Source organism: Triticum urartu, unplaced genomic scaffold, assembly GCF_056163025.1.
Source record: "Triticum urartu cultivar PI428250 unplaced genomic scaffold, HENAU_Tu73 scaffold1, whole genome shotgun sequence".
Taxonomy (NCBI): Eukaryota; Viridiplantae; Streptophyta; class Magnoliopsida; order Poales; family Poaceae; genus Triticum; species Triticum urartu.
Window position 1 is genome coordinate 174,830 of NW_028259461.1, and position 18,728 is coordinate 193,557.

General features: G+C 49.5%; 55 non-coding genes and 1 pseudogene across 55 annotated transcripts; all 56 read right to left on the reverse strand.

The window, feature by feature from the left end:
* Positions 1-281: 281 nt before the first annotated feature.
* LOC147955326 (5S ribosomal RNA) lies at positions 282-400 on the reverse strand. Its single transcript, XR_015613260.1, has one exon. It is a non-coding gene; the product is annotated as a 5S ribosomal RNA (ribosomal RNA).
* Positions 401-610: 210 nt separating this feature from the next.
* Positions 611-729, reverse strand: LOC147955327 (5S ribosomal RNA). Its single transcript, XR_015613261.1, has one exon. It is a non-coding gene; the product is annotated as a 5S ribosomal RNA (ribosomal RNA).
* A 210-nt stretch (positions 730-939) lies between these two features.
* Positions 940-1,058, reverse strand: LOC147955328 (5S ribosomal RNA). The gene has a single exon (XR_015613262.1). It is a non-coding gene; the product is annotated as a 5S ribosomal RNA (ribosomal RNA).
* A 212-nt stretch (positions 1,059-1,270) lies between these two features.
* LOC147955329 (5S ribosomal RNA) lies at positions 1,271-1,390 on the reverse strand. The gene has a single exon (XR_015612947.1). It is a non-coding gene; the product is annotated as a 5S ribosomal RNA (ribosomal RNA).
* Positions 1,391-1,601: 211 nt separating this feature from the next.
* On the reverse strand, positions 1,602-1,720 carry LOC147955330 (5S ribosomal RNA). Its single transcript, XR_015613264.1, has one exon. It is a non-coding gene; the product is annotated as a 5S ribosomal RNA (ribosomal RNA).
* A 212-nt stretch (positions 1,721-1,932) lies between these two features.
* LOC147955331 (5S ribosomal RNA) lies at positions 1,933-2,051 on the reverse strand. Its single transcript, XR_015613265.1, has one exon. It is a non-coding gene; the product is annotated as a 5S ribosomal RNA (ribosomal RNA).
* Positions 2,052-2,262: 211 nt separating this feature from the next.
* LOC147955332 (5S ribosomal RNA) lies at positions 2,263-2,381 on the reverse strand. Its single transcript, XR_015613266.1, has one exon. It is a non-coding gene; the product is annotated as a 5S ribosomal RNA (ribosomal RNA).
* Positions 2,382-2,591: 210 nt separating this feature from the next.
* LOC147955333 (5S ribosomal RNA) lies at positions 2,592-2,710 on the reverse strand. Its single transcript, XR_015613267.1, has one exon. It is a non-coding gene; the product is annotated as a 5S ribosomal RNA (ribosomal RNA).
* A 209-nt stretch (positions 2,711-2,919) lies between these two features.
* On the reverse strand, positions 2,920-3,038 carry LOC147955334 (5S ribosomal RNA). The gene has a single exon (XR_015613268.1). It is a non-coding gene; the product is annotated as a 5S ribosomal RNA (ribosomal RNA).
* Positions 3,039-3,248: 210 nt separating this feature from the next.
* LOC147955335 (5S ribosomal RNA) lies at positions 3,249-3,367 on the reverse strand. The gene has a single exon (XR_015613269.1). It is a non-coding gene; the product is annotated as a 5S ribosomal RNA (ribosomal RNA).
* Positions 3,368-3,579: 212 nt separating this feature from the next.
* On the reverse strand, positions 3,580-3,697 carry LOC147955336 (5S ribosomal RNA). The gene has a single exon (XR_015612956.1). It is a non-coding gene; the product is annotated as a 5S ribosomal RNA (ribosomal RNA).
* Positions 3,698-3,905: 208 nt separating this feature from the next.
* On the reverse strand, positions 3,906-4,025 carry LOC147955337 (5S ribosomal RNA). Its single transcript, XR_015612945.1, has one exon. It is a non-coding gene; the product is annotated as a 5S ribosomal RNA (ribosomal RNA).
* A 210-nt stretch (positions 4,026-4,235) lies between these two features.
* On the reverse strand, positions 4,236-4,354 carry LOC147955338 (5S ribosomal RNA). Its single transcript, XR_015613270.1, has one exon. It is a non-coding gene; the product is annotated as a 5S ribosomal RNA (ribosomal RNA).
* Positions 4,355-4,566: 212 nt separating this feature from the next.
* Positions 4,567-4,686, reverse strand: LOC147955339 (5S ribosomal RNA). Its single transcript, XR_015612932.1, has one exon. It is a non-coding gene; the product is annotated as a 5S ribosomal RNA (ribosomal RNA).
* A 210-nt stretch (positions 4,687-4,896) lies between these two features.
* On the reverse strand, positions 4,897-5,017 carry LOC147955340 (5S ribosomal RNA). The gene has a single exon (XR_015612949.1). It is a non-coding gene; the product is annotated as a 5S ribosomal RNA (ribosomal RNA).
* A 209-nt stretch (positions 5,018-5,226) lies between these two features.
* Positions 5,227-5,345, reverse strand: LOC147955341 (5S ribosomal RNA). The gene has a single exon (XR_015613271.1). It is a non-coding gene; the product is annotated as a 5S ribosomal RNA (ribosomal RNA).
* A 211-nt stretch (positions 5,346-5,556) lies between these two features.
* Positions 5,557-5,676, reverse strand: LOC147955342 (5S ribosomal RNA). The gene has a single exon (XR_015612911.1). It is a non-coding gene; the product is annotated as a 5S ribosomal RNA (ribosomal RNA).
* Positions 5,677-5,886: 210 nt separating this feature from the next.
* Positions 5,887-6,007, reverse strand: LOC147955343 (5S ribosomal RNA; annotated as a pseudogene).
* A 211-nt stretch (positions 6,008-6,218) lies between these two features.
* LOC147955344 (5S ribosomal RNA) lies at positions 6,219-6,337 on the reverse strand. The gene has a single exon (XR_015613272.1). It is a non-coding gene; the product is annotated as a 5S ribosomal RNA (ribosomal RNA).
* A 209-nt stretch (positions 6,338-6,546) lies between these two features.
* On the reverse strand, positions 6,547-6,665 carry LOC147955345 (5S ribosomal RNA). The gene has a single exon (XR_015613273.1). It is a non-coding gene; the product is annotated as a 5S ribosomal RNA (ribosomal RNA).
* Positions 6,666-6,874: 209 nt separating this feature from the next.
* On the reverse strand, positions 6,875-6,993 carry LOC147955346 (5S ribosomal RNA). The gene has a single exon (XR_015613275.1). It is a non-coding gene; the product is annotated as a 5S ribosomal RNA (ribosomal RNA).
* A 209-nt stretch (positions 6,994-7,202) lies between these two features.
* On the reverse strand, positions 7,203-7,321 carry LOC147955347 (5S ribosomal RNA). Its single transcript, XR_015613276.1, has one exon. It is a non-coding gene; the product is annotated as a 5S ribosomal RNA (ribosomal RNA).
* A 209-nt stretch (positions 7,322-7,530) lies between these two features.
* Positions 7,531-7,649, reverse strand: LOC147955348 (5S ribosomal RNA). The gene has a single exon (XR_015613277.1). It is a non-coding gene; the product is annotated as a 5S ribosomal RNA (ribosomal RNA).
* Positions 7,650-7,858: 209 nt separating this feature from the next.
* Positions 7,859-7,977, reverse strand: LOC147955349 (5S ribosomal RNA). The gene has a single exon (XR_015613278.1). It is a non-coding gene; the product is annotated as a 5S ribosomal RNA (ribosomal RNA).
* A 209-nt stretch (positions 7,978-8,186) lies between these two features.
* LOC147955350 (5S ribosomal RNA) lies at positions 8,187-8,305 on the reverse strand. Its single transcript, XR_015613279.1, has one exon. It is a non-coding gene; the product is annotated as a 5S ribosomal RNA (ribosomal RNA).
* A 209-nt stretch (positions 8,306-8,514) lies between these two features.
* Positions 8,515-8,633, reverse strand: LOC147955351 (5S ribosomal RNA). Its single transcript, XR_015613280.1, has one exon. It is a non-coding gene; the product is annotated as a 5S ribosomal RNA (ribosomal RNA).
* A 209-nt stretch (positions 8,634-8,842) lies between these two features.
* On the reverse strand, positions 8,843-8,961 carry LOC147955352 (5S ribosomal RNA). The gene has a single exon (XR_015613281.1). It is a non-coding gene; the product is annotated as a 5S ribosomal RNA (ribosomal RNA).
* A 209-nt stretch (positions 8,962-9,170) lies between these two features.
* On the reverse strand, positions 9,171-9,289 carry LOC147955353 (5S ribosomal RNA). The gene has a single exon (XR_015613282.1). It is a non-coding gene; the product is annotated as a 5S ribosomal RNA (ribosomal RNA).
* A 209-nt stretch (positions 9,290-9,498) lies between these two features.
* LOC147955354 (5S ribosomal RNA) lies at positions 9,499-9,617 on the reverse strand. Its single transcript, XR_015613283.1, has one exon. It is a non-coding gene; the product is annotated as a 5S ribosomal RNA (ribosomal RNA).
* A 209-nt stretch (positions 9,618-9,826) lies between these two features.
* Positions 9,827-9,945, reverse strand: LOC147955355 (5S ribosomal RNA). The gene has a single exon (XR_015613284.1). It is a non-coding gene; the product is annotated as a 5S ribosomal RNA (ribosomal RNA).
* A 209-nt stretch (positions 9,946-10,154) lies between these two features.
* Positions 10,155-10,273, reverse strand: LOC147955356 (5S ribosomal RNA). The gene has a single exon (XR_015613286.1). It is a non-coding gene; the product is annotated as a 5S ribosomal RNA (ribosomal RNA).
* A 209-nt stretch (positions 10,274-10,482) lies between these two features.
* Positions 10,483-10,601, reverse strand: LOC147955357 (5S ribosomal RNA). The gene has a single exon (XR_015613287.1). It is a non-coding gene; the product is annotated as a 5S ribosomal RNA (ribosomal RNA).
* A 209-nt stretch (positions 10,602-10,810) lies between these two features.
* Positions 10,811-10,929, reverse strand: LOC147955358 (5S ribosomal RNA). Its single transcript, XR_015612961.1, has one exon. It is a non-coding gene; the product is annotated as a 5S ribosomal RNA (ribosomal RNA).
* Positions 10,930-11,138: 209 nt separating this feature from the next.
* LOC147955359 (5S ribosomal RNA) lies at positions 11,139-11,257 on the reverse strand. The gene has a single exon (XR_015613288.1). It is a non-coding gene; the product is annotated as a 5S ribosomal RNA (ribosomal RNA).
* Positions 11,258-11,466: 209 nt separating this feature from the next.
* LOC147955360 (5S ribosomal RNA) lies at positions 11,467-11,585 on the reverse strand. Its single transcript, XR_015613289.1, has one exon. It is a non-coding gene; the product is annotated as a 5S ribosomal RNA (ribosomal RNA).
* A 349-nt stretch (positions 11,586-11,934) lies between these two features.
* Positions 11,935-12,053, reverse strand: LOC147955361 (5S ribosomal RNA). The gene has a single exon (XR_015612921.1). It is a non-coding gene; the product is annotated as a 5S ribosomal RNA (ribosomal RNA).
* A 209-nt stretch (positions 12,054-12,262) lies between these two features.
* Positions 12,263-12,381, reverse strand: LOC147955362 (5S ribosomal RNA). The gene has a single exon (XR_015613290.1). It is a non-coding gene; the product is annotated as a 5S ribosomal RNA (ribosomal RNA).
* Positions 12,382-12,590: 209 nt separating this feature from the next.
* Positions 12,591-12,709, reverse strand: LOC147955363 (5S ribosomal RNA). Its single transcript, XR_015613291.1, has one exon. It is a non-coding gene; the product is annotated as a 5S ribosomal RNA (ribosomal RNA).
* A 209-nt stretch (positions 12,710-12,918) lies between these two features.
* On the reverse strand, positions 12,919-13,037 carry LOC147955364 (5S ribosomal RNA). The gene has a single exon (XR_015613292.1). It is a non-coding gene; the product is annotated as a 5S ribosomal RNA (ribosomal RNA).
* A 209-nt stretch (positions 13,038-13,246) lies between these two features.
* LOC147955365 (5S ribosomal RNA) lies at positions 13,247-13,365 on the reverse strand. The gene has a single exon (XR_015613293.1). It is a non-coding gene; the product is annotated as a 5S ribosomal RNA (ribosomal RNA).
* A 209-nt stretch (positions 13,366-13,574) lies between these two features.
* Positions 13,575-13,693, reverse strand: LOC147955366 (5S ribosomal RNA). Its single transcript, XR_015612917.1, has one exon. It is a non-coding gene; the product is annotated as a 5S ribosomal RNA (ribosomal RNA).
* A 209-nt stretch (positions 13,694-13,902) lies between these two features.
* Positions 13,903-14,021, reverse strand: LOC147955367 (5S ribosomal RNA). The gene has a single exon (XR_015613294.1). It is a non-coding gene; the product is annotated as a 5S ribosomal RNA (ribosomal RNA).
* Positions 14,022-14,230: 209 nt separating this feature from the next.
* LOC147955368 (5S ribosomal RNA) lies at positions 14,231-14,349 on the reverse strand. Its single transcript, XR_015613295.1, has one exon. It is a non-coding gene; the product is annotated as a 5S ribosomal RNA (ribosomal RNA).
* A 209-nt stretch (positions 14,350-14,558) lies between these two features.
* On the reverse strand, positions 14,559-14,677 carry LOC147955369 (5S ribosomal RNA). Its single transcript, XR_015613297.1, has one exon. It is a non-coding gene; the product is annotated as a 5S ribosomal RNA (ribosomal RNA).
* Positions 14,678-14,886: 209 nt separating this feature from the next.
* Positions 14,887-15,005, reverse strand: LOC147955370 (5S ribosomal RNA). The gene has a single exon (XR_015613298.1). It is a non-coding gene; the product is annotated as a 5S ribosomal RNA (ribosomal RNA).
* A 209-nt stretch (positions 15,006-15,214) lies between these two features.
* LOC147955371 (5S ribosomal RNA) lies at positions 15,215-15,333 on the reverse strand. Its single transcript, XR_015613299.1, has one exon. It is a non-coding gene; the product is annotated as a 5S ribosomal RNA (ribosomal RNA).
* Positions 15,334-15,542: 209 nt separating this feature from the next.
* On the reverse strand, positions 15,543-15,661 carry LOC147955372 (5S ribosomal RNA). Its single transcript, XR_015613300.1, has one exon. It is a non-coding gene; the product is annotated as a 5S ribosomal RNA (ribosomal RNA).
* A 209-nt stretch (positions 15,662-15,870) lies between these two features.
* LOC147955373 (5S ribosomal RNA) lies at positions 15,871-15,989 on the reverse strand. The gene has a single exon (XR_015613301.1). It is a non-coding gene; the product is annotated as a 5S ribosomal RNA (ribosomal RNA).
* Positions 15,990-16,198: 209 nt separating this feature from the next.
* LOC147955374 (5S ribosomal RNA) lies at positions 16,199-16,317 on the reverse strand. Its single transcript, XR_015613302.1, has one exon. It is a non-coding gene; the product is annotated as a 5S ribosomal RNA (ribosomal RNA).
* A 209-nt stretch (positions 16,318-16,526) lies between these two features.
* Positions 16,527-16,645, reverse strand: LOC147955375 (5S ribosomal RNA). The gene has a single exon (XR_015613303.1). It is a non-coding gene; the product is annotated as a 5S ribosomal RNA (ribosomal RNA).
* Positions 16,646-16,854: 209 nt separating this feature from the next.
* LOC147955376 (5S ribosomal RNA) lies at positions 16,855-16,973 on the reverse strand. The gene has a single exon (XR_015613304.1). It is a non-coding gene; the product is annotated as a 5S ribosomal RNA (ribosomal RNA).
* Positions 16,974-17,182: 209 nt separating this feature from the next.
* LOC147955377 (5S ribosomal RNA) lies at positions 17,183-17,301 on the reverse strand. The gene has a single exon (XR_015613305.1). It is a non-coding gene; the product is annotated as a 5S ribosomal RNA (ribosomal RNA).
* Positions 17,302-17,510: 209 nt separating this feature from the next.
* Positions 17,511-17,629, reverse strand: LOC147955378 (5S ribosomal RNA). Its single transcript, XR_015613306.1, has one exon. It is a non-coding gene; the product is annotated as a 5S ribosomal RNA (ribosomal RNA).
* A 209-nt stretch (positions 17,630-17,838) lies between these two features.
* Positions 17,839-17,957, reverse strand: LOC147955379 (5S ribosomal RNA). Its single transcript, XR_015613308.1, has one exon. It is a non-coding gene; the product is annotated as a 5S ribosomal RNA (ribosomal RNA).
* A 209-nt stretch (positions 17,958-18,166) lies between these two features.
* On the reverse strand, positions 18,167-18,285 carry LOC147955380 (5S ribosomal RNA). The gene has a single exon (XR_015613309.1). It is a non-coding gene; the product is annotated as a 5S ribosomal RNA (ribosomal RNA).
* A 209-nt stretch (positions 18,286-18,494) lies between these two features.
* LOC147955381 (5S ribosomal RNA) lies at positions 18,495-18,613 on the reverse strand. The gene has a single exon (XR_015613310.1). It is a non-coding gene; the product is annotated as a 5S ribosomal RNA (ribosomal RNA).
* Between the last annotated feature and the right edge of the window lie 115 nt (positions 18,614-18,728).

Below are 18,728 nucleotides of genomic sequence, written 5' to 3' on the forward strand. Positions count from 1 at the left end.
CTCGCCCAAGCACGCTTAACTTCGGAGTTCTGATGGGATCCGGTGCTTTTAGTGCTGGTATGATCGCATCCGACATGGTTACCCCCGTCTTCGTCCCTTATGCTTGCCCCTCCCAGCTCCACTACAAAGACGATCGTACTTTGCTTTCCCCGCCGCTACACGCGTGAATAATGACCAACGAGCTAAAACTTACCGCAAACGTGCAAAATAATAAAACGTGGTAAATATATGTCGCGGCCGTGAGCTTTCTTTTGCACGCCGCGCAAAAAAATTTTAAAAAGGGAATGCAACACGAGGACTTCCCAGGAGGTCACCCATCCTAGTACTACTCTCGCCCAAGCACGCTTAACTTCGGAGTTCTGATGGGATCCGGTGCTTTAGTGCTGGTATGATCGCATCCGACATGTTACCCCCGTCTTCGTCCCTTATGCTTTGCCCCTCCCAGCTCCACTACAAAGACGATCGTACTTTGCTTTCCCCGCCGCTACACGCGTGAATAATGACCAACGAGCTAAAACTTACCCGCAAACGTGCAAAATATAAAACGTGGTAAATATATGTCGCGGCCGTGAGCTTTCTTTTGCACGCCGCGCAAAAAAATTTTAAAAAGGGAATGCAACACGAGGACTTCCCAGGAGGTCACCCATCCTAGTACTACTCTCGCCCAAGCACGCTTAACTTCGGAGTTCTGATGGGATCCGGTGCTTTAGTGCTGGTATGATCGCATCCGACATGTTACCCCCGTCTTCGTCCCGTATGCTTGCCCCTCCCAGCTCCACTACAAAGACGATCGTACTTTGCTTTCCCCGCCGCTACACGCGTGAATAATGACCAACGAGCTAAAACTTAACCGCAAACGTGCAAAATTAATAAAACGTGGTAAATATATGTCGCGGCCGTGAGCTTTCTTTGCACGCCGCGCAAAAAAATTTTAAAAAGGGAATGCAACACGAGGACTTCCCAGGAGGTCACCCATCCTAGTACTACTCTCGCCCAAGCACGCTTAACTTCGGAGTTCTGATGGGATCCGGTGCTTTAGTGCTGGTATGATCGCATCCGACATGTTACCCCCGTCTTCGTCCCTTATGCTTGCCCCTCCCAGCTCCACTACAAAGGACGATCGTACTTTGCTTTCCCCGCCGCTACACGCGTGAATAATGACCACGAGCTAAAACTTACCGCAAACGTGCCAAAATAATAAAACGTGGTAAATATATGTCGCCGGCCGTGAGCTTTCTTTTGCACGCCGCGCAAAAAAAATTTTAAAAAGGGAATGCAACACGAGGACTTCCCAGGAGGTCACCCATCCTAGTACTACTCTCGCCCAAGCACGCTTAACCTTCGGAGTTCTGATGGGATCCGGTGCTTTAGTGCTGGTATGATCGCATCCGACATGTTACCCCCGTCTTCGTCCCTTATGCTTGCCCCTCCCAGCTCCACTACAAAGACGATCGTACTTTGCTTTCCCCGCCGCTACACGCGTGAATAATGACCAACGAGCTAAAACTTACCGCAAACGTGCAAAATAATAAAACGTGGTAAATATATGTCGCGGCCGTGAGCTTTCTTTTGCACCGCCGCGCAAAAAAAATTTTAAAAAGGGAATGCAACACGAGGACTTCCCAGGAGGTCACCCATCCTAGTACTACTCTCGCCCAAGCACGCTTAACTTCGGAGTTCTGATGGGATCCGGTGCTTTAGTGCTGGTATGATCGCATCCGACATGTTACCCCCCGTCTTCGTCCCTTATGCTTGCCCCTCCCAGCTCCACTACAAAGACGATCGTACTTTGCTTTCCCCCGCCGCCTACACGCGTGAATAATGACCAACGAGCTAAAACTTACCGCAAACGTGCAAAATAATAAAACGTGGTAAATATATGTCGCGGCCGTGAGCTTTCTTTTGCACGCCGCGCAAAAAAATTTTAAAAAGGGAATGCAACACGAGGACTTCCCAGGAGGTCACCCATCCTAGTACTACTCTCGCCCAAGCACGCTTAACTTCGGAGTTCTGATGGGATCCGGTGCTTTAGTGCTGGTATGATCGCATCCGACATGTTACCCCCCGTCTTCGTCCCTTATGCTTGCCCCTCCCAGCTCCACTACAAAGACGATCGTACTTTGCTTTCCCCGCCGCTACACGCGTGAATAATGGACCAACGAGCTAAAACTTACCGCAAACGTGCAAAATAATAAAACGTGGTAAATATATGTCGCGGCCGTGAGCTTTCTTTTGCACGCCGCGCAAAAAAATTTTAAAAAGGGAATGCAACACGAGGACTTCCCAGGAGGTCACCCATCCTAGTACTACTCTCGCCCAAGCACGCTTAACTTCGGAGTTCTGATGGGATCCGGTGCTTTAGTGCTGGTATGATCGCATCCGACATGTTACCCCCGTCTTCGTCCCTTATGCTTGCCCCTCCCAGCTCCACTACAAAGACGATCGTACTTTGCTTTCCCCGCCGCTACACGCGTGAATAATGACCAACGAGCTAAAACTTACCGCAAACGTGCAAAATAATAAAACGTGGTAAATATATGTCGCGGCCGTGAGCTTTCTTTTGCACGCCGCGCAAAAAAAATTTTAAAAAGGGAATGCAACACGAGGACTTCCCAGGAGGTCACCCATCCTAGTACTACTCTCGCCCAAGCACGCTTAACTTCGGAGTTCTGATGGGATCCGGTGCTTTAGTGCTGGTATGATCGCATCCGACATGTTACCCCCGTCTTCGTCCCTTATGCTTGCCCCTCCCAGCTCCACTACAAAGACGATCGTACTTTGCTTTCCCCGCCGCTACACGCGTGAATAATGACCAACGAGCTAAAACTTACCGCAAACGTGCAAAATAATAAAACGTGGTAAATATATGTCGCGGCCGTGAGCTTTCTTTTGCACGCCGCGCAAAAAAATTTTAAAAAGGGAATGCAACACGAGGACTTCCCAGGAGGTCACCCATCCTAGTACTACTCTCGCCCAAGCACGCTTAACTTCGGAGTTCTGATGGGATCCGGTGCTTTAGTGCTGGTATGATCGCATCCGACATGTTACCCCCGTCTTCGTCCTTATGCTTGCCCCTCCCAGCTCCACTACAAAGACGATCGTACTTTGCTTTCCCCGCCGCTTACACGCGTGAATAATGACCAACGAGCTAAAACTTACCGCAAACGTGCAAAATAATAAAACGTGGTAAATATATGTCGCGGCCGTGAGCTTTCTTTTGCACGCCGCGCAAAAAAATTTTAAAAAAGGGAATGCAACACGAGGACTTCCCAGGAGGTCACCCATCCTAGTACTACTCTCGCCCAAGCACGCTTAACTTCGGAGTTCTGATGGGATCCGGTGCTTTAGTGCTGGTATGATCGCATCCGACATGTTACCCCCGGTCTTCGTCCCTTATGCTTGCCCCTCCCAGCTCCACTACAAAGACGATCGTACTTTGCTTTCCCCGCCGCTACAACGCGTGAATAATGACCAACGAGCTAAAACTTACCGCAAACGTGCAAAATAATAAAACGTGGTAAATATATGTCGCGGCCGTGAGCTTTCTTTTGCACGCCGCGCAAAAAAAATTTTAAAAAGGGAATGCAACACGAGGACTTCCCAGGAGGTCACCCATCCTAGTACTACTCTCGCCCAAGCACGCTTAACTTCGGAGTTCTGATGGATCCGGTGCTTTAGTGCTGGTATGATCGCATCCGACATGTTACCCCCGTCTTCGTCCCTTATGCTTGCCCCTCCCAGCTCCACTACAAAGACGATCGTACTTTGCTTTCCCCGCCGCTACACGCGTGAATAATGACCAACGAGCTAAAACTTACCGCAAACGTGCAAAATAATAAAACGTGGTAAATATATGTCGCGGCGTGAGCTTTCTTTTGCACGCCGCGCAAAAAAAATTTTAAAAGGGAATGCAACACGAGGACTTCCCAGGAGGTCACCCCATCCTAGTACTACTCTCGCCCAAGCACGCTTAACTTCGGAGTTCTGATGGGATCCGGTGCTTTAGTGCTGGTATGATCGCATCCGACATGTTACCCCCGTCTTCGTCCCTTATGCTTGCCCCTCCCAGCTCCACTACAAAGACGATCGTACTTTGCTTTCCCCGCCGCTACACGCGTGAATAATGACCAACGAGCTAAAACTTACCGCAAACGTGCAAAATAATAAAACGTGGTAAATATATGTCGCGGCCGTGAGCTTTCTTTTGCACGCCGCGCAAAAAAAATTTTAAAAAGGGAATGCAACACGAGGACTTCCCAGGAGGTCACCCATCCTAGTACTACTCTCGCCCAAGCACGCTTAACTTCGGAGTTCTGATGGGATCCGGTGCTTTAGTGCTGGTATGATCGCATCCGACATGTTACCCCCCGTCTTCGTCCCTTATGCTTGCCCCCTCCCAGCTCCACTACAAAGACGATCGTACTTTGCTTTCCCCGCCGCTACACGCGTGAATAATGACCAACGAGCTAAAACTTACCGCAAACGTGCAAAATAATAAAACGTGGTAAATATATGTCGCGGCCGTGAGCTTTCTTTTGCACGCCGCGCAAAAAAAATTTTAAAAAGGGAATGCAACACGAGGACTTCCCAGGAGGTCACCCATCCTAGTACTACTCTCGCCCCAAGCACGCTTAACTTCGGAGTTCTGATGGGATCCGGTGCTTTAGTGCTGGTATGATCGCATCCGACATGTTACCCCCGTCTTCGTCCCTTATGCTTGCCCTCCCAGCTCCACTACAAAGACGATCGTACTTTGCTTTCCCCCGCCGCTACACGCGTGAAATAATGACCAACGAGCTAAAACTTACCGCAAACGTGCAAAATAATAAAACGTGGTAAATATATGTCGCGGCCGTGAGCTTTCTTTTGCACGCCGCGCAAAAAAATTTTAAAAAGGGAATGCAACACGAGGACTTCCCAGGAGGTCACCCATCCTAGTACTACTCTCTCGCCCAAGCACGCTTAACTTCGGAGTTCTGATGGGATCCGGTGCTTTAGTGCTGGTATGATCGCATCCGACATGTTACCCCCGTCTTCGTCCCTTATGCTTGCCCCTCCCAGCTCCACTACAAAGACGATCGTACTTTGCTTTCCCCGCCGCTACACGCGTGAATAATGACCAACGAGCTAAAACTTACCGCAAACGTGCAAAATAATAAAACGTGGTAAATATATGTCGCGGCCGTGAGCTTTCTTTTGCACGCCGCGCAAAAAAATTTTAAAAAGGGAATGCAACACGAGGACTTCCCAGGAGGTCACCCATCCTAGTACTACTCTCGCCCAAGCACGCTTAACTTCGGAGTTCTGATGGGATCCGGTGCTTTAGTGCTGGTATGATCGCATCCGACATGTTACCCCCGTCTTCGTCCCTTATGCTTGCCCCTCCCAGCTCCACTACAAAGACGATCGTACTTTGCTTTCCCCGCCGCTACAACGCGTGAATAATGACCAACGAGCTAAAACTTACCGCAAACGTGCAAAATAATAAAACGTGGTAAATATATGTCGCGGGCCGTGAGCTTTCTTTTGCACGCCGCGCAAAAAAATTTTAAAAAGGGAATGCAACCACGAGGACTTCCCAGGAGGTCACCCATCCTAGTACTACTCTCGCCCAAGCACGCTTAACTTCGGAGTTCTGATGGGATCCGGTGCTTTAGTGCTGGTATGATCGCATCCGACATGTTACCCCCGTCTTCGTCCCTTATGCTTGCCCCTCCCAGCTCCACTACAAAGACGATCGTACTTTGCTTTCCCCCGCCGCTACACGCGTGAATAATGACCAACGAGCTAAAACTTACCGCAAACGTGCAAAATAATAAAACGTGGTAAATATATGTCGCGGCCGTGAGCTTTCTTTTGCACGCCGCGCAAAAAAATTTTAAAAAGGGAATGCAACACGAGGACTTCCCAGGAGGTCACCCATCCTAGTACTACTCTCGCCCAAGCAACGCTTAAACTTCGGAGTTCTGATGGGATCCGGTGCTTTAGTGCTGGTATGATCGCATCCGACATGTTACCCCCGTCTTCGTCCCTTATGCTTGCCCCTCCCAGCTCCACTACAAAGACGATCGTACTTTGCTTTCCCCGCCGCTACACGCGTGAATAATGACCAACGAGCTAAAACTTACCGCAAACGTGCAAAATAATAAAACGTGGTAAATATATGTCCGCGGCCGTGAGCTTTCTTTTGCACGCCGCGCAAAAAAAATTTTAAAAAGGGAATGCAACACGAGGACTTCCCAGGAGGTCACCCATCCTAGTACTACTCTCGCCCAAGCACGCTTAACTTCGGAGTTCTGATGGGATCCGGTGCTTTAGTGCTGGTATGATCGCATCCGACATGTTACCCCCGTCTTCGTCCCTTATGCTTGCCCCTCCCAGCTCCACTACAAAGACGATCGTACTTTGCTTTCCCCGCCGCTACACGCGTGAATAATGACCAACGAGCTAAAACTTACCGCAAACGTGCAAAATAATAAAACGTGGTAAATATATGTCGCGGCCGTGAGCTTTCTTTTGCACGCCGCGCAAAAAAATTTTAAAAAGGGAATGCAACACGAGGACTTCCCAGGAGGTCACCCATCCTAGTACTACTCTCGCCCAAGCACGCTTAACTTCGGAGTTCTGATGGGATCCGGTGCTTTAGTGCTGGTATGATCGCATCCGACATGTTACCCCCGTCTTCGTCCCTTATGCTTGCCCCTCCCAGCTCCACTACAAAGACGATCGTACTTTGCTTTCCCCGCCGCTACACGCGTGAATAATGACCAACGAGCTAAAACTTACCGCAAACGTGCAAAATAATAAAACGTGGTAAATATATGTCGCGGCCGTGAGCTTTCTTTTGCACGCCGCGCAAAAAAATTTTAAAAAGGGAATGCAACACGAGGACTTCCCAGGAGGTCACCCATCCTAGTACTACTCTCGCCCAAGCACGCTTAACTTCGGAGTTCTGATGGGATCCGGTGCTTTAGTGCTGGTATGATCGCATCCGACATGTTACCCCCGTCTTCGTCCCTTATGCTTGCCCCTCCCAGCTCCACTACAAAGACGATCGTACTTTGCTTTCCCCGCCGCTACACGCGTGAATAATGACCAACGAGCTAAAACTTACCGCAAACGTGCAAAATAATAAAACGTGGTAAATATATGTCGCGGCCGTGAGCTTTCTTTTGCACGCCGCGCAAAAAAATTTTAAAAAGGGAATGCAACACGAGGACTTCCCAGGAGGTCACCCATCCTAGTACTACTCTCGCCCAAGCACGCTTAACTTCGGAGTTCTGATGGGATCCGGTGCTTTAGTGCTGGTATGATCGCATCCGACATGTTACCCCCGTCTTCGTCCCTTATGCTTGCCCCTCCCAGCTCCACTACGAAGACGATCGTACTTTGCTTTCCCCGCCGCTACACGCGTGAATAATGACCAACGAGCTAAAACTTACCGCAAACGTGCAAAATAATAAAACGTGGTAAATATATGTCGCGGCCGTGAGCTTTCTTTTGCACGCCGCGCAAAAAAATTTTAAAAAGGGAATGCAACACGAGGACTTCCCAGGAGGTCACCCATCCTAGTACTACTCTCGCCCAAGCACGCTTAACTTCGGAGTTCTGATGGGATCCGGTGCTTTAGTGCTGGTATGATCGCATCCGACATGTTACCCCCGTCTTCGTCCCTTATGCTTGCCCCTCCCAGCTCCACTACAAAGACGATCGTACTTTGCTTTCCCCGCCGCTACACGCGTGAATAATGACCAACGAGCTAAAACTTACCGCAAACGTGCAAAATAATAAAACGTGGTAAATATATGTCGCGGCCGTGAGCTTTCTTTTGCACGCCGCGCAAAAAAATTTTAAAAAGGGAATGCAACACGAGGACTTCCCAGGAGGTCACCCATCCTAGTACTACTCTCGCCCAAGCACGCTTAACTTCGGAGTTCTGATGGGATCCGGTGCTTTAGTGCTGGTATGATCGCATCCGACATGTTACCCCCGTCTTCGTCCCTTATGCTTGCCCCTCCCAGCTCCACTACGAAGACGATCGTACTTTGCTTTCCCCGCCGCTACACGCGTGAATAATGACCAACGAGCTAAAACTTACCGCAAACGTGCAAAATAATAAAACGTGGTAAATATATGTCGCGGCCGTGAGCTTTCTTTTGCACGCCGCGCAAAAAAATTTTAAAAAGGGAATGCAACACGAGGACTTCCCAGGAGGTCACCCATCCTAGTACTACTCTCGCCCAAGCACGCTTAACTTCGGAGTTCTGATGGGATCCGGTGCTTTAGTGCTGGTATGATCGCATCCGACATGTTACCCCCGTCTTCGTCCCTTATGCTTGCCCCTCCCAGCTCCACTACAAAGACGATCGTACTTTGCTTTCCCCGCCGCTACACGCGTGAATAATGACCAACGAGCTAAAACTTACCGCAAACGTGCAAAATAATAAAACGTGGTAAATATATGTCGCGGCCGTGAGCTTTCTTTTGCACGCCGCGCAAAAAAATTTTAGAAAGGGAATGCAACACGAGGACTTCCCAGGAGGTCACCCATCCTAGTACTACTCTCGCCCAAGCACGCTTAACTTCGGAGTTCTGATGGGATCCGGTGCTTTAGTGCTGGTATGATCGCATCCGACATGTTACCCCCGTCTTCGTCCCTTATGCTTGCCCCTCCCAGCTCCACTACAAAGACGATCGTACTTTGCTTTCCCCGCCGCTACACGCGTGAATAATGACCAACGAGCTAAAACTTACCGCAAACGTGCAAAATAATAAAACGTGGTAAATATATGTCGCGGCCGTGAGCTTTCTTTTGCACGCCGCGCAAAAAATTTTTAAAAAGGGAATGCAACACGAGGACTTCCCAGGAGGTCACCCATCCTAGTACTACTCTCGCCCAAGCACGCTTAACTTCGGAGTTCTGATGGGATCCGGTGCTTTAGTGCTGGTATGATCGCATCCGACATGTTACCCCCGTCTTCGTCCCTTATGCTTGCCCCTCCCAGCTCCACTACAAAGACGATCGTACTTTGCTTTCCCCGCCGCTACACGCGTGAATAATGACCAACGAGCTAAAACTTACCGCAAACGTGCAAAATAATAAAACGTGGTAAATATATGTCGCGGCCGTGAGCTTTCTTTTGCACGCCGCGCAAAAAAATTTTAGAAAGGGAATGCAACACGAGGACTTCCCAGGAGGTCACCCATCCTAGTACTACTCTCGCCCAAGCACGCTTAACTTCGGAGTTCTGATGGGATCCGGTGCTTTAGTGCTGGTATGATCGCATCCGACATGTTACCCCCGTCTTCGTCCCTTATGCTTGCCCCTCCCAGCTCCACTACAAAGACGATCGTACTTTGCTTTCCCCGCCGCTACACGCGTGAATAATGACCAACGAGCTAAAACTTACCGCAAACGTGCAAAATAATAAAACGTGGTAAATATATGTCGCGGCCGTGAGCTTTCTTTTGCACGCCGCGCAAAAAATTTTTAAAAAGGGAATGCAACACGAGGACTTCCCAGGAGGTCACCCATCCTAGTACTACTCTCGCCCAAGCACGCTTAACTTCGGAGTTCTGATGGGATCCGGTGCTTTAGTGCTGGTATGATCGCATCCGACATGTTACCCCCGTCTTCGTCCCTTATGCTTGCCCCTCCCAGCTCCACTACAAAGACGATCGTACTTTGCTTTCCCCGCCGCTACACGCGTGAATAATGACCAACGAGCTAAAACTTACCGCAAACGTGCAAAATAATAAAACGTGGTAAATATATGTCGCGGCCGTGAGCTTTCTTTTGCACGCCGCGCAAAAAAATTTTAAAAAGGGAATGCAACACGAGGACTTCCCAGGAGGTCACCCATCCTAGTACTACTCTCGCCCAAGCACGCTTAACTTCGGAGTTCTGATGGGATCCGGTGCTTTAGTGCTGGTATGATCGCATCCGACATGTTACCCCCGTCTTCGTCCCTTATGCTTGCCCCTCCCAGCTCCACTACAAAGACGATCGTACTTTGCTTTCCCCGCCGCTACACGCGTGAATAATGACCAACGAGCTAAAACTTACCGCAAACGTGCAAAATAATAAAACGTGGTAAATATATGTCGCGGCCGTGAGCTTTCTTTTGCACGCCGCGCAAAAAAATTTTAAAAAGGGAATGCAACACGAGGACTTCCCAGGAGGTCACCCATCCTAGTACTACTCTCGCCCAAGCACGCTTAACTTCGGAGTTCTGATGGGATCCGGTGCTTTAGTGCTGGTATGATCGCATCCGACATGTTACCCCCGTCTTCGTCCCTTATGCTTGCCCCTCCCAGCTCCACTACAAAGACGATCGTACTTTGCTTTCCCCGCCGCTACACGCGTGAATAATGACCAACGAGCTAAAACTTACCGCAAACGTGCAAAATAATAAAACGTGGTAAATATATGTCGCGGCCGTGAGCTTTCTTTTGCACGCCGCGCAAAAAAATTTTAAAAAGGGAATGCAACACGAGGACTTCCCAGGAGGTCACCCATCCTAGTACTACTCTCGCCCAAGCACGCTTAACTTCGGAGTTCTGATGGGATCCGGTGCTTTAGTGCTGGTATGATCGCATCCGACATGTTACCCCCGTCTTCGTCCCTTATGCTTGCCCCTCCCAGCTCCACTACAAAGACGATCGTACTTTGCTTTCCCCGCCGCTACACGCGTGAATAATGACCAACGAGCTAAAACTTACCGCAAACGTGCAAAATAATAAAACGTGGTAAATATATGTCGCGGCCGTGAGCTTTCTTTTGCACGCCGCGCAAAAAAATTTTAAAAAGGGAATGCAACACGAGGACTTCCCAGGAGGTCACCCATCCTAGTACTACTCTCGCCCAAGCATGCTTAACTTCGGGGTTCTGATGGGATCCGGTGCTTTAGTGCTGGTATGATCGCATCCGACATGTTACCCCCGTCTTCGTCCCTTATGCTTGCCCCTCCCAGCTCCACTACAAAGACGATCGTACTTTGCTTTCCCCGCCGCTACACGCGTGAATAATGACCAACGAGCTAAAACTTACCGCAAACGTGCAAAATAATAAAACGTGGTAAATATATGTCGCGGCCGTGAGCTTTCTTTTGCACGCCGCGCAAAAAAATTTTAAAAAGGGAATGCAACACGAGGACTTCCCAGGAGGTCACCCATCCTAGTACTACTCTCGCCCAAGCACGCTTAACTTCGGAGTTCTGATGGGATCCGGTGCTTTAGTGCTGGTATGATCGCATCCGACATGTTACCCCCGTCTTCGTCCCTTATGCTTGCCCCTCCCAGCTCCACTACAAAGACGATCGTACTTTGCTTTCCCCGCCGCTACACGCGTGAATAATGACCAACGAGCTAAAGCTTACCGCAAACGTGCAAAATAATAAAACGTGGTAAATATATGTCGCGGCCGTGAGCTTTCTTTTGCACGCCGCGCAAAAAAATTTTAAAAAGGGAATGCAACACGAGGACTTCCCAGGAGGTCACCCATCCTAGTACTACTCTCGCCCAAGCACGCTTAACTTCGGAGTTCTGATGGGATCCGGTGCTTTAGTGCTGGTATGATCGCATCCGACATGTTACCCCCGTCTTCGTCCCTTATGCTTGCCCCTCCCAGCTCCACTACAAAGACGATCGTACTTTGCTTTCCCCGCCGCTACACGCGTGAATAATGACCAACGAGCTAAAGCTTACCGCAAACGTGCAAAATAATAAAACGTGGTAAATATATGTCGCGGCCGTGAGCTTTCTTTTGCACGCCGCGCAAAAAACGATCGTACTTTGCTTTCCCCGCCGCTACACGCGTGAATAATGACCAACGAGCTAAAGCTTACCGCAAACGTGCAAAATAATAAAACGTGGTAAATATATGTCGCGGCCGTGAGCTTTCTTTTGCACGCCGCGCAAAAAATTTTTAAAAAGGGAATGCAACACGAGGACTTCCCAGGAGGTCACCCATCCTAGTACTACTCTCGCCCAAGCACGCTTAACTTCGGAGTTCTGATAGGATCCGGTGCTTTAGTGCTGGTATGATCGCATCCGACATGTTACCCCCGTCTTCGTCCCTTATGCTTGCCCCTCCCAGCTCCACTACAAAGACGATCGTACTTTGCTTTCCCCGCCGCTACACGCGTGAATAATGACCAACGAGCTAAAGCTTACCGCAAACGTGCAAAATAATAAAACGTGGTAAATATATGTCGCGGCCGTGAGCTTTCTTTTGCACGCCGCGCAAAAAAATTTTAAAAAGGGAATGCAACACGAGGACTTCCCAGGAGGTCACCCATCCTAGTACTACTCTCGCCCAAGCACGCTTAACTTCGGAGTTCTGATGGGATCCGGTGCTTTAGTGCTGGTATGATCGCATCCGACATGTTACCCCCGTCTTCGTCCCTTATGCTTGCCCCTCCCAGCTCCACTACAAAGACGATCGTACTTTGCTTTCCCCGCCGCTACACGCGTGAATAATGACCAACGAGCTAAAACTTACCGCAAACGTGCAAAATAATAAAACGTGGTAAATATATGTCGCGGCCGTGAGCTTTCTTTTGCACGCCGCGCAAAAAAATTTTAAAAAGGGAATGCAACACGAGGACTTCCCAGGAGGTCACCCATCCTAGTACTACTCTCGCCCAAGCACGCTTAACTTCGGAGTTCTGATGGGATCCGGTGCTTTAGTGCTGGTATGATCGCATCCGACATGTTACCCCCGTCTTCGTCCCTTATGCTTGCCCCTCCCAGCTCCACTACAAAGACGATCGTACTTTGCTTTCCCCGCCGCTACACGCGTGAATAATGACCAACGAGCTAAAACTTACCGCAAACGTGCAAAATAATAAAACGTGGTAAATATATGTCGCGGCCGTGAGCTTTCTTTTGCACGCCGCGCAAAAAAATTTTAAAAAGGGAATGCAACACGAGGACTTCCCAGGAGGTCACCCATCCTAGTACTACTCTCGCCCAAGCACGCTTAACTTCGGAGTTCTGATGGGATCCGGTGCTTTAGTGCTGGTATGATCGCATCCGACATGTTACCCCCGTCTTCGTCCCTTATGCTTGCCCCTCCCAGCTCCACTACAAAGACGATCGTACTTTGCTTTCCCCGCCGCTACACGCGTGAATAATGACCAACGAGCTAAAACTTACCGCAAACGTGCAAAATAATAAAACGTGGTAAATATATGTCGCGGCCGTGAGCTTTCTTTTGCACGCCGCGCAAAAAAAATTTAAAAAGGGAATGCAACACGAGGACTTCCCAGGAGGTCACCCATCCTAGTACTACTCTCGCCCAAGCACGCTTAACTTCGGAGTTCTGATGGGATCCGGTGCTTTAGTGCTGGTATGATCGCATCCGACATGTTACCCCCGTCTTCGTCCCTTATGCTTGCCCCTCCCAGCTCCACTACAAAGACGATCGTACTTTGCTTTCCCCGCCGCTACACGCGTGAATAATGACCAACGAGCTAAAACTTACCGCAAACGTGCAAAATAATAAAACGTGGTAAATATATGTCGCGGCCGTGAGCTTTCTTTTGCACGCCGCGCAAAAAAATTTTAAAAAGGGAATGCAACACGAGGACTTCCCAGGAGGTCACCCATCCTAGTACTACTCTCGCCCAAGCACGCTTAACTTCGGAGTTCTGATGGGATCCGGTGCTTTAGTGTTGGTATGATCGCATCCGACATGTTACCCCCGTCTTCGTCCCTTATGCTTGCCCCTCCCAGCTCCACTACAAAGACGATCGTACTTTGCTTTCCCCGCCGCTACACGCGTGAATAATGACCAACGAGCTAAAACTTACCGCAAACGTGCAAAATAATAAAACGTGGTAAATATATGTCGCGGCCGTGAGCTTTCTTTTGCACGCCGCGCAAAAAAATTTTAAAAAGGGAATGCAACACGAGGACTTCCCAGGAGGTCACCCATCCTAGTACTACTCTCGCCCAAGCACGCTTAACTTCGGAGTTCTGATGGGATCCGGTGCTTTAGTGCTGGTATGATCGCATCCGACATGTTACCCCCGTCTTCGTCCCTTATGCTTGCCCCTCCCAGCTCCACTACAAAGACGATCGTACTTTGCTTTCCCCGCCGCTACACGCGTGAATAATGACCAACGAGCTAAAACTTACCGCAAACGTGCAAAATAATAAAACGTGGTAAATATATGTCGCGGCCGTGAGCTTTCTTTTGCACGCCGCGCAAAAAAATTTTAAAAAGGGAATGCAACACGAGGACTTCCCAGGAGGTCACCCATCCTAGTACTACTCTCGCCCAAGCACGCTTAACTTCGGAGTTCTGATGGGATCCGGTGCTTTAGTGCTGGTATGATCGCATCCGACATGTTACCCCCGTCTTCGTCCCTTATGCTTGCCCCTCCCAGCTCCACTACAAAGACGATCGTACTTTGCTTTCCCCGCCGCTACACGCGTGAATAATGACCAACGAGCTAAAACTTACCGCAAACGTGCAAAATAATAAAACGTGGTAAATATATGTCGCGGCCGTGAGCTTTCTTTTGCACGCCGCGCAAAAAAATTTTAAAAAGGGAATGCAACACGAGGACTTCCCAGGAGGTCACCCATCCTAGTACTACTCTCGCCCAAGCACGCTTAACTTCGGAGTTCTGATGGGATCCGGTGCTTTAGTGCTGGTATGATCGCATCCGACATGTTACCCCCGTCTTCGTCCCTTATGCTTGCCCCTCCCAGCTCCACTACAAAGACGATCGTACTTTGCTTTCCCCGCCGCTACACGCGTGAATAATGACCAACGAGCTAAAACTTACCGCAAACGTGCAAAATAATAAAACGTGGTAAATATATGTCGCGGCCGTGAGCTTTCTTTTGCACGCCGCGCAAAAAAATTTTAAAAAGGGAATGCAACACGAGGACTTCCCAGGAGGTCACCCATCCTAGTACTACTCTCGCCCAAGCACGCTTAACTTCGGAGTTCTGATGGGATCCGGTGCTTTAGTGCTGGTATGATCGCATCCGACATGTTACCCCCGTCTTCGTCCCTTATGCTTGCCCCTCCCAGCTCCACTACAAAGACGATCGTACTTTGCTTTCCCCGCCGCTACACGCGTGAATAATGACCAACGAGCTAAAACTTACCGCAAACGTGCAAAATAATAAAACGTGGTAAATATATGTCGCGGCCGTGAGCTTTCTTTTGCACGCCGCGCAAAAAAATTTTAAAAAGGGAATGCAACACGAGGACTTCCCAGGAGGTCACCCATCCTAGTACTACTCTCGCCCAAGCACGCTTAACTTCGGAGTTCTGATGGGATCCGGTGCTTTAGTGCTGGTATGATCGCATCCGACATGTTACCCCCGTCTTCGTCCCTTATGCTTGCCCCTCCCAGCTCCACTACAAAGACGATCGTACTTTGCTTTCCCCGCCGCTACACGCGTGAATAATGACCAACGAGCTAAAACTTACCGCAAACGTGCAAAATAATAAAACGTGGTAAATATATGTCGCGGCCGTGAGCTTTCTTTTGCACGCCGCGCAAAAAAATTTTAAAAAGGGAATGCAACACGAGGACTTCCCAGGAGGTCACCCATCCTAGTACTACTCTCGCCCAAGCACGCTTAACTTCGGAGTTCTGATGGGATCCGGTGCTTTAGTGCTGGTATGATCGCATCCGACATGTTACCCCCGTCTTCGTCCCTTATGCTTGCCCCTCCCAGCTCCACTACAAAGACGATCGTACTTTGCTTTCCCCGCCGCTACACGCGTGAATAATGACCAACGAGCTAAAACTTACCGCAAACGTGCAAAATAATAAAACGTGGTAAATATATGTCGCGGCCGTGAGCTTTCTTTTGCACGCCGCGCAAAAAAATTTTAAAAAGGGAATGCAACACGAGGACTTCCCAGGAGGTCACCCATCCTAGTACTACTCTCGCCCAAGCACGCTTAACTTCGGAGTTCTGATGGGATCCGGTGCTTTAGTGCTGGTATGATCGCATCCGACATGTTACCCCCGTCTTCGTCCCTTATGCTTGCCCCTCCCAGCTCCACTACAAAGACGATCGTACTTTGCTTTCCCCGCCGCTACACGCGTGAATAATGACCAACGAGCTAAAACTTACCGCAAACGTGCAAAATAATAAAACGTGGTAAATATATGTCGCGGCCGTGAGCTTTCTTTTGCACGCCGCGCAAAAAAATTTTAAAAAGGGAATGCAACACGAGGACTTCCCAGGAGGTCACCCATCCTAGTACTACTCTCGCCCAAGCACGCTTAACTTCGGAGTTCTGATGGGATCCGGTGCTTTAGTGCTGGTATGATCGCATCCGACATGTTACCCCCGTCTTCGTCCCTTATGCTTGCCCCTCCCAGCTCCACTACAAAGACGATCGTACTTTGCTTTCCCCGCCGCTACACGCGTGAATAATGACCAACGAGCTAAAACTTACCGCAAACGTGCAAAATAATAAAACGTGGTAAATATATGTCGCGGCCGTGAGCTTTCTTTTGCACGCCGCGCAAAAAAATTTTAAAAAGGGAATGCAACACGAGGACTTCCCAGGAGGTCACCCATCCTAGTACTACTCTCGCCCAAGCACGCTTAACTTCGGAGTTCTGATGGGATCCGGTGCTTTAGTGCTGGTATGATCGCATCCGACATGTTACCCCCGTCTTCGTCCCTTATGCTTGCCCCTCCCAGCTCCACTACAAAGACGATCGTACTTTGCTTTCCCCGCCGCTACACGCGTGAATAATGACCAACGAGCTAAAACTTACCGCAAACGTGCAAAATAATAAAACGTGGTAAATATATGTCGCGGCCGTGAGCTTTCTTTTGCACGCCGCGCAAAAAAATTTTAAAAAGGGAATGCAACACGAGGACTTCCCAGGAGGTCACCCATCCTAGTACTACTCTCGCCCAAGCACGCTTAACTTCGGAGTTCTGATGGGATCCGGTGCTTTAGTGCTGGTATGATCGCATCCGACATGTTACCCCCGTCTTCGTCCCTTATGCTTGCCCCTCCCAGCTCCACTACAAAGACGATCGTACTTTGCTTTCCCCGCCGCTACACGCGTGAATAATGACCAACGAGCTAAAACTTACCGCAAACGTGCAAAATAATAAAACGTGGTAAATATATGTCGCGGCCGTGAGCTTTCTTTTGCACGCCGCGCAAAAAAATTTTAAAAAGGGAATGCAACACGAGGACTTCCCAGGAGGTCACCCATCCTAGTACTACTCTCGCCCAAGCACGCTTAACTTCGGAGTTCTGATGGGATCCGGTGCTTTAGTGCTGGTATGATCGCATCCGACATGTTACCCCCGTCTTCGTCCCTTATGCTTGCCCCTCCCAGCTCCACTACAAAGACGATCGTACTTTGCTTTCCCCGCCGCTACACGCGTGAATAATGACCAACGAGCTAAAACTTACCGCAAACGTGCAAAATAATAAAACGTGGTAAATATATGTCGCGGCCGTGAGCTTTCTTTTGCACGCCGCGCAAAAAAATTTTAAAAAGGGAATGCAACACGAGGACTTCCCAGGAGGTCACCCATCCTAGTACTACTCTCGCCCAAGCACGCTTAACTTCGGAGTTCTGATGGGATCCGGTGCTTTAGTGCTGGTATGATCGCATCCGACATGTTACCCCCGTCTTCGTCCCTTATGCTTGCCCCTCCCAGCTCCACTACAAAGACGATCGTACTTTGCTTTCCCCGCCGCTACACGCGTGAATAATGACCAACGAGCTAAAACTTACCGCAAACGTGCAAAATAATAAAACGTGGTAAATATATGTCGCGGCCGTGAGCTTTCTTTTGCACGCCGCGCAAAAAAATTTTAAAAAGGGAATGCAACACGAGGACTTCCCAGGAGGTCACCCATCCTAGTACTACTCTCGCCCAAGCACGCTTAACTTCGGAGTTCTGATGGGATCCGGTGCTTTAGTGCTGGTATGATCGCATCCGACATGTTACCCCCGTCTTCGTCCCTTATGCTTGCCCCTCCCAGCTCCACTACAAAGACGATCGTACTTTGCTTTCCCCGCCGCTACACGCGTGAATAATGACCAACGAGCTAAAACTTACCGCAAACGTGCAAAATAATAAAACGTGGTAAATATATGTCGCGGCCGTGAGCTTTCTTTTGCACGCCGCGCAAAAAAATTTTAAAAAGGGAATGCAACACGAGGACTTCCCAGGAGGTCACCCATCCTAGTACTACTCTCGCCCAAGCACGCTTAACTTCGGAGTTCTGATGGGATCCGGTGCTTTAGTGCTGGTATGATCGCATCCGACATGTTACCCCCGTCTTCGTCCCTTATGCTTGCCCCTCCCAGCTCCACTACAAAGACGATCGTACTTTGCTTTCCCCGCCGCTACACGCGTGAATAATGACCAACGAGCTAAAACTTACCGCAAACGTGCAAAATAATAAAACGTGGTAAATATATGTCGCGGCCGTGAGCTTTCTTTTGCACGCCGCGCAAAAAAATTTTAAAAAGGGAATGCAACACGAGGACTTCCCAGGAGGTCACCCATCCTAGTACTACTCTCGCCCAAGCACGCTTAACTTCGGAGTTCTGATGGGATCCGGTGCTTTAGTGCTGGTATGATCGCATCCGACATGTTACCCCCGTCTTCGTCCCTTATGCTTGCCCCTCCCAGCTCCACTACAAAGACGATCGTACTTTGCTTTCCCCGCCGCTACACGCGTGAATAATGACCAACGAGCTAAA